Source organism: Podarcis muralis, chromosome 5 (assembly GCF_964188315.1).
Source record: "Podarcis muralis chromosome 5, rPodMur119.hap1.1, whole genome shotgun sequence".
NCBI lineage: Eukaryota > Metazoa > Chordata > Lepidosauria > Squamata > Lacertidae > Podarcis > Podarcis muralis.
This window is the reverse complement of record NC_135659.1, coordinates 69,020,862-69,029,060: the sequence shown is the minus strand read 5'-3', so window position 1 is coordinate 69,029,060 and position 8,199 is coordinate 69,020,862. Positions and strand designations below refer to the sequence as shown.

General features: G+C 45.4%; 1 protein-coding gene across 3 annotated transcripts in view; it reads left to right on the top strand.

Moving 5' to 3' along the window:
• The first annotated feature begins 809 nt into the window (after window positions 1-809).
• Window positions 810-8,199, top strand: part of SYT2 (synaptotagmin 2) — a 148,655-nt gene continuing 141,265 nt past the window's right edge. For 2 of the 3 annotated variants that reach the window (XM_028734645.2, XM_028734643.2), the window contains exon 1: window positions 826-969. The gene's annotated coding sequence lies outside the window, so the exon portion shown is untranslated. Of the gene's footprint in view, window positions 970-8,199 lie in introns of all 3 variants that reach the window. The other variant, XM_028734646.2, reaches the window with a different exon arrangement.

The following is an 8,199-nucleotide window of genomic DNA, read 5'->3' as shown; positions in this document are numbered from 1 at the left end:
CACAATGCAGTGAGGCATTTACACATGCTGGGGAGAGGAAAGCTACGGATTCTCACGGTCTGCTTTCAGGTGAAGATTTACCGATGGTTGTACTCTAGGCGCTTGTGCCGAAAGAAGTGCTGCGTGTTCTGCCTAGGTGCAATATGATGGACTATTTCACAGTGAAATATGATGGGCCTATTAATAATTGCTGTCTCCTAGTCTGACCTTGAATGGAGCTCCGGTGAAATCCTTGTTAAGTTTCCTTCTCCTTTATTTACAGCTGGGAGTGCACAGAACGTTTCCTGCTGCTGCCTGTGTAGTATGAAGACCCGTAGCATATCAATCCATGATCACTGAAATCCTATTTGCCCTCTTTGGGGTATTGATGTAACGGCTTCCTGCTATGAAGCACCTCTCTCTCTCTCTCTCTCTCTCTCTCTCTCTCTCTCTCTCTCTCTCTCTCTCTCTCTCTCTCTCTCACACACACACACACACACACACACACCCTTTCCCCTCCATCCATGCCCCCCAACTCGCTGCCACCGCAGCTGACTTAGCGGGCTCCCCCCGCGCCTCCCCCATTGATCAAGCAGGCGTACCGGTCTCCTCCTCGCCTGCTTCAGACTGCAAAGCTCAGCAAGTCTCACTGCGGGCGCTTGGAAAGGAGTTGGGATAGAGGGGAGGGGCTAAAACCACCCTCCGGGGTTGGATAATGAACTGCACCACAGAGGCGGAGGCGGAGGAGAGAGAGAGCCCCTTCTCAATTAATGCAGGATCTTTATTCTGTTGAGCCGCCTCTCCGCCAATGAGGTTGGAGCTCCGCAGAATACGGCGACGTACGGGAGCCCTGGAGGGGCGGGTGGGAAAAGCAACTGCAGCATTTTGAGGGACTGACCTGCCGGCTCGAAGTCTTCTGCCCGCCTTGGACTCTGTGTGTGCGTGTGCGGACGCTGGTGTGTATCTGTGTGTCTCCGCACCGGCGAGCGAGTAAGTTTCACTTTCCTTCTTGTTCTTTGCTTGCATCTGTGTCCGAGGATGTACTTCGGGGTGCATCAGAAACCAGACCTTCCCCTTTCCTCCCGCCTCTTCTGGTGATTGATCGTTCCCTAAGTAGTAGCGGGGCTCTGGGACAAAAAGGTTTGGCGAGCGCAAGGGTGGGGAGAGAAACAAGATTAACGCAACAAAACGCCTCCCCTCGCTTTTAAGTTTACTGCAGCAAGTGGAGTTATTTAGAGAAGCTAGCGGGGATCTCCTCGTCAGCTTTCTGCAGTTGAGCAGAGAATTCGCTGGCCGTGGTGCTGACCGGACGGTCAACCAGATCTTGTTTGGCCAGGAGTGCTGAACGGACAGCTCCCCGTGGTTTTTGCGGCGGTTTGGCGCAAGGCATCTTTCCTTTCAGGGTACAGTACTATGGAGATCCATGATAAAAGTGGCCGGTGGTTTACTTCTGATTGGAGCAAAAAAGAAAGGAAGAAAGGGGCTGTGCCTTAGAATATAAGCATCTAAGCAAACAGCAACAACAAAAAAGACCCCATCCGTGTTTGTTCCTAAGGATCCCAGGGAAGAGTCTCAAGATACCATGACCTGGTGTGCATGCTCCCACCTCGCCTTCAAGGTTATAGTCCAGACAGATGCAGAGGAAGAGGGTCACGCAAGCAGAGACACCAAAGTGGAGCAATTAGCACATGCACACACATGTACAGATACACTGTACAACACGTTCTGTTTCAGGACATGCTGCAATCTAAAAATGCTGCCGATTGGATGGTATGTGCACAATAGGTTTATATGCACCTGATCTGCAGCACGTCATATGTAGATCCCACTAGTGCACTCAGATACTGGTGCAATGTGCTGAATACAGAGCTGGGTTCCCTGGAGAGAGTGCATCGCTAACTTTCCTGATGCAGGAACAGAAGGGTTTCAGAATTCAAAAACCAGATGTCAGATCTAATGAATACGAGGTTTAAAGCGTAACAAGAACTCACCTTTAGAGTGGGTTAGATTCATTGCATTGTGTTTCATTGCAAGAAGTCAGTCTATTGGGATATGGAGCCTTTGTATTTCAAATCTGTGCCTGTCCGCAATGGTTGAGGCAGGGAATCACTCTCCCTGACATTGCTTAGAAGAGGTGCTGACTCAGCTCTCTCTGCTCCTGCTCAGCAGGGTAAGATGGTTCCCAGAAGGGAAAAACAAACTGGGAACAGAACAATCCACTGCACCAAAAGGCAGATGCATCAATGTCTAAACACTGACCAATAGGGTCAGGTGTGAGAAAGGGGAATTGAAAGGGAAAGAGAGAACCTGCAAGGAAAAGAAGGAACCGCTGTGTGTGGCATTCTGGGGCATGCAAATTAAAGTGGCCTTTCTACATGGGTGGAACTTGCTGTTAGTAATATGTGATTGTGTGCACAGGTACACAGCCATGCGCAGAGATGTTAGCATGAAGTGGGTGGTATCTATGGTGAGCCCACACCTAACTCCATGAGTGCAATTGCTGAGGAGAGGTCATGAGCAATCATGGAGAGAGCTGCCAGCGCACTGCATGCACTGCCCAGTTTACACAAACCTTTCTCCACCCAGCCGTTTGCCTGTGCATATGAGAAACTCAGTAAGTGTGAACTGCCTCTATATTTTAGTGCAATGAGCTCTGTGAATAAGGGATAGGGGGAGCTTGGGGATTTCAGATAGTTTATATATTCTGGGGTTTTTTTGGGGGGGAGGAAATGTAACTGTTGGCTGACTCTCTGAGGGGTACTGCAGGATGAGAGCTCTGGGGATGAGTCTGCTGATTCTTGGCTGGCTGGCACAGGGCAAGTCACTTTCCAAGCTCCCAGTCTATTATAGCTCTGGAGTGCTTACAAGATGAGATGGGAGATAACGATTTTCCAGCTCCTGAGTCATTAGCTCCGTCTGTTCCTGATAAGGCCTTGCTCGCCCTTCTTGCTGCAGTCGCCTTTTGGAACACACGCACAGCCTGAACCAGTTGGCTGTCATTTACTCCAGACCTAGATGGCCTCGTTATACGGGTATCAAGGCTACTTTGCACTCTTAAGAGTGCAGGTCTGAGTAGCATTAGATTCTTGCAGTGTTCCTGGGTTAACTTTTCTGATGCTGCCATTGGTTCAGTGTGAGTCTCCTTCCACCGCTATACATCATACTGCTAGCTATAATGGGTCGGCAATAGTTCTGTGTGCCCTTTTTGGATGCTATAATGCTGGGGGGGCTCCTTGTAAAATGATCGGGTTTTCCTAACACCAGATAATCCCACAGCAATTTTACATAAAGCAGGAAAGAAAAGACTTTGTGGAGAGGTACCCAAAAGGCTTTGGTGCAGCTGCTGCATCCATCCATTGCCTCTGTAGATTGTTCCCTCTGGACTGCTTCATCATACATGAGATTTCCCCCTAGATAGAGAGCATCTCTCTGTGTGGGTGGTGATGGAATAAATCTATCATGACTGAAGTGTGCTTTGATTTTGCGGTGAGAACACGGATCAACAAACTGTCATGTGTGAAGCACTTTTTTAGAGTGTAAGCTCTGCAGCTATTGATATTGCATGGGTGGGGTGGTGACATAGGAATGTGAATGCCCTAATACTCAATGCTGACCTAGAGGCATGAATGTGTACGCTGTATGTAGTTCAGACACGGGATGAGGAGTATGTCTTTCCTTGCGTTAGGGATCTTTTTGTGTGCTTTTCTATATTTTTTGTTGATCTCAGTAAATGAACACGGGTGGCTGTAAAAATGAAGCTTGGAATGCAAGCTAGTATGTGCCAGGATACCCAGGATTTTCCATGTCCTGTTGTGATTACAGGTTTTTAATGGACATGGAAAGGCCGGATGCTAAGGGGTATGTGTTTATGGGTGTGTTATGTGATATTTGGTGGGGATTTGAGAACGGAAGTCATTGGAGGATCCCACTGTTGGAGATCACTGAACGCAAAAGCATTTAATGAGAATGTAACTGTCAGGGAAGCATCAATGGATGCTGTAGTTTAACTGCCCCTATAGAAGATCCTATGGCATAACGTTCAGATGAAAAATCACTAAAATGGACAACTATTGTGTGAAAGTCCTTTCAAGCCACAATGTTCTCTGAAGCTTAGCTGGCATGGGAGAGTCAGCATAGACATCAATAAGACTGAGTCATCCTGATTTATACAACATCCCTTTCTACTGCAGGTACCCCCGCTCAGTTATAACTTGCTTGTAATGCTGGGGATCGTGGTAAACATCCAAGTTGAAAGTACGTTCATGTTATATGTAAAAGCCATTCCGTCCAATGTGGTTCTTGAGGATGCCGTGCTGATGTAAGTGGTTGCCTGCACTGTGGCATTCTGGAAACTGTTCATTTTTGAACAGGGCAAAGAAATTAAAGATGAAATCCAATGACATCTATCTCTGTGGCTATTCCTCCAGTGTTTTGTGTTAGTCGTTTCCACCCTGGTATTTCTTCCACAGCAGTGTATCAAGCATGGAGGCCAGAAGGTGCTCCAAGCTTCCTCTGCAGCCTGGATCTATTCGCCATCAGTGTTCAGCTGGCTGAGTAAATCAGCGTTTACAATGTCTTTATCACCATCCTGTTGGTAGCAGACATAGATCACCTGGCAGTGTGAGTGACTCACTTTAGAATCCCAGAGCCTTTTGAAATACAGCTACTGCTATATTGCAAGAGCAAATGGGGGAAATGAAGCGTGGGAGTCAATGGTCATTTCCCCAAAGCTGTCTAAAAAGGTATTTCCTTTTGATATCTGCTGACCCCTTCTCCCAACTTGCTCAGGCTTCAGCAGGCTGACTCCAATGGTCAAGAGAAGGGAGTATGGGGAAACCTGTCTGCTTGGAATACATGATAGTGTCATGCCACGGGGTAGGGGGGGTGATGAATGTCTGCATGGAATGAGGAAAAGCATTCATTGACTGCAGACCACAACTGCATGTTCTTGAAATATGTCTGCGTGGCCAGGCAATTAGCAGCAGAAGAAAAGGATCAGCATATGCTAATACTCCAGGCTAAGGCAGACGACACTGAGCAACTTCTATTCAGTGAGCAGGCCCCAGGCAAGAACTGGAATAAGTAGACTGGGGAGGAAGAGATGGTTCTGTTGGAGGCCTCTCTTTGCAATACCATGTACCTTGGCCATAACTGAATGGAGTGAACTTTTGGATTGTGGCCATGATGGTGATGATGATGATTTATTTTTATGCTGGGTTACCCCAACTACTCCGGGTGGCTTCCAACAAATTAAAACACATAGAGGTCAGGTCTTAGTGCTGCAGGAGAAGCACAGTTTGTGTATTTGGCTCACTATCAGGCATCTGTCAACTCAAAGTCACTCATCCCTTTCAGAGAAAATGGGAAGAAGGACTTTGACACATGTGACAACATTCTGGCATGTTGCTGAAGTGTGAATGGGACTCAATGGCTTTTACCAAGCAGCAAGACCCAACTATTTAAGGTCATGTAGTGAACAATATGGAGATGAGCTTTCAAGTATTCAACAACAACCACCATTCATGGTAGTGGAAGAATCTGAACTACAATTTAGCAGCTCATTATAAACTTCTAATAATGATCTGGGCAGTGTATCTCCCAATACCAGAAGCTGTGGTTACACAACCATGGAGGGCTGTTGCCTTTGCACTATCCTTGTGAATTTCCTGGAGATATTTAGCTGGCCCCTTTTGATGTAAAGGATGCTTCACAAATCGATGCCTTTGTCTGAACCAGCAGAGCACTCCTTACTCTTATCAACACTAGACTTTTAATACTTAATAATTAGAATGGTTATTGATACTGTGTATTATATAGTTTCCTTTAACCTGCCTTTTGCTCTGTATGTTGATTGAATAATAAATCCTGGCTGAACCATTGATTGTGATTCTTATGTTCTGATATACTTGCTGCTACAAACCTTAGCCTGTATGTAGCTGATGGCTTTCTTCTGCTTGGTGTTTTGACGCAAGGGCATTTTGTCCTAATAGTAAGGTTCAGCACACAGCTTTGTATGATGACTGAGTGCCTCCTGCTTTTGCACAGTTGGCACCTGTATGATCCAGGTACCTGCATTCATCTTGGGAGACCTAGAATTCTGGAGACATATATTTTTCCTCCTACATTCCACAAATCCTGCCACCACTGCCCAACACTTCCTAACAGCATCACTCATGGCTACATAGCTGTGCCGGCTTGCAAAAACTTCCTAAGAGCCACACTATTTCCCCATGGTGGTCTGAGTATATTCCAAAGGTTAGAGAGAGATGGATGCCAGCAGCAACAATATGTGTGGGTCTCCTGGAGCCTGTTAAACAGTGTTTTATTAGACATATGCACCTATTTTGTTCCCAAAGCAAATGATCTCTTTGGGTGGATAGACAGGATGTTGTTTCTTCCTTTCTTGCTGCAGATTCCCCTCTCCCTGCCGCACCAGAAACGGTGTGTATGGCAGGGGGTCAGCTGCCATCTGCTGCATCATGTCTCACCAGTTTACATCATTTGCTGAGATCTCTGCAGTCTTTGTACTGCAAAAAGAACTAGTAGTGTTTTGCAATGACTGTATGTCATGCATTTTATCTCCATGTCCTCAAGCACTTATTTTTACAGTTGGAAATGACTAAGGTATAGAGTGTCACTTTCCCAAGGTCACACAGTAAAAAAGAAAAACAAACAAACATGGGACAACTAGAAAGGGAAGCTCCTGCTGCCTTCATCTTCTAACCGATAGTGAATGCAAATAGTCTTCCTCGAAATCCTTTTGTCTAATACTCACTCATGGACAGACCATCTTGAAGTAAGTTTAACAATTAATGTCACAAATAAGTCATATTCCTATACATATAGGATTCTCTGAATCCCTGGGATTCCCTCCATCCCTCCACAGTTTCCAGAGTTATTCTTTTCCAACTGCATCATATAATGTTCTCCATGTTTTCTTAAAACTCAGTTCTCACCATAGTTCTCGTTACATTGCAAGGTGTTTTTTTTAAATCCTGCTAATGTTTCTAATTGTTTACAGTGTTCTTTGAAGTAACTTATAAATCCCCCCCATTCTTTATTAAATTTAATGTCCTCTTGATCTCTGCTTTTCCTGGTCATTTTTTGCCATTTTGGCATAGTCCATCAGCCATTCTTCTCTTGTAGGTATTTTACCTTCCTTCCATCTTGAACAGTGCTCTAAGCACCTGTGGTGTCGCCCAGGAAAAAAAAGCTTCCAGGTTGCCTGTATCAACATTTAAGTAGGGTGAAGCTAAAGTGGAGAATCTGGAGGTGTCTAGCAGTCTCACAATCCCACAGCTGTGTGTTGTGGCTGTGATACTCCAAAGGAGCGTCACCAGAATCCTCCAGTGTCAGCCAAGCAGAGCACGTTCATCCTCTTGCTTTGCATCCTCCCATTACAAGACTACCACAATATATCATGAACATAATTACTAGTACTAGTGATGGATGAACTCCCATCAGCTTGATTCAGAACCGGCTCAGAAATTATAAGCTTTCTCTTGAGAACTCTTGGGAGAAAGGGGTGGGGGAGACTTTTCCTGCGAGTTCTTTGTCTTGTGGCTCATAATGTTGGTTCATGTGTGCTGGATGCACCTCATTGTAAAATTCCCTTGTAACTGTGGTTCCCAGTACTAGCCATGGAAGAAGAAACTGGAAATTCAAGCACTTTCCCTCCCCAAACAATCAGTGCTGGAAACAAGTGATGGTTTTAGAAACAACAGACAGATGGAGAAAAGTAGCCAAATATCAGTACGAAATAAACAAAAGGAATTTACCTAAACAGAGAAGGAACTTGAATGGGTGGTTTGGTCACATAGTGAATGTTTCATTGGCTTGGGCTGATGGGAGCTGCCTGTAGTTCAAAATATCTGGAGGGCGCGAGGTTGATGAAGGCTATTCTACATATTGTGCTTCTCAAAGTAATCCTGTTGCTTAACATTTACTTGGTGCAGTTTAAAATTATTATTTTATCTGATGGTAAGCCTAAAGTCAGGGACTGCCTTACTATTGGGTTTTATTAAACTATTCTGGAAAACATTTTTCTCTCCCCCTAAACAGTAGGGAAAATGGTCATGAGCGATGTCCAAACGATGCATTCTGCCAGCACAAGGTTTTCCACTTGTGCAACAGAAATTCTTTCCTTTCCTTTTCCTGTGTGTACCTGTGTGCCCTCCCCCAATCTGCTTCCAGAGTGTTGGGGAAAATGCCTATAACAGG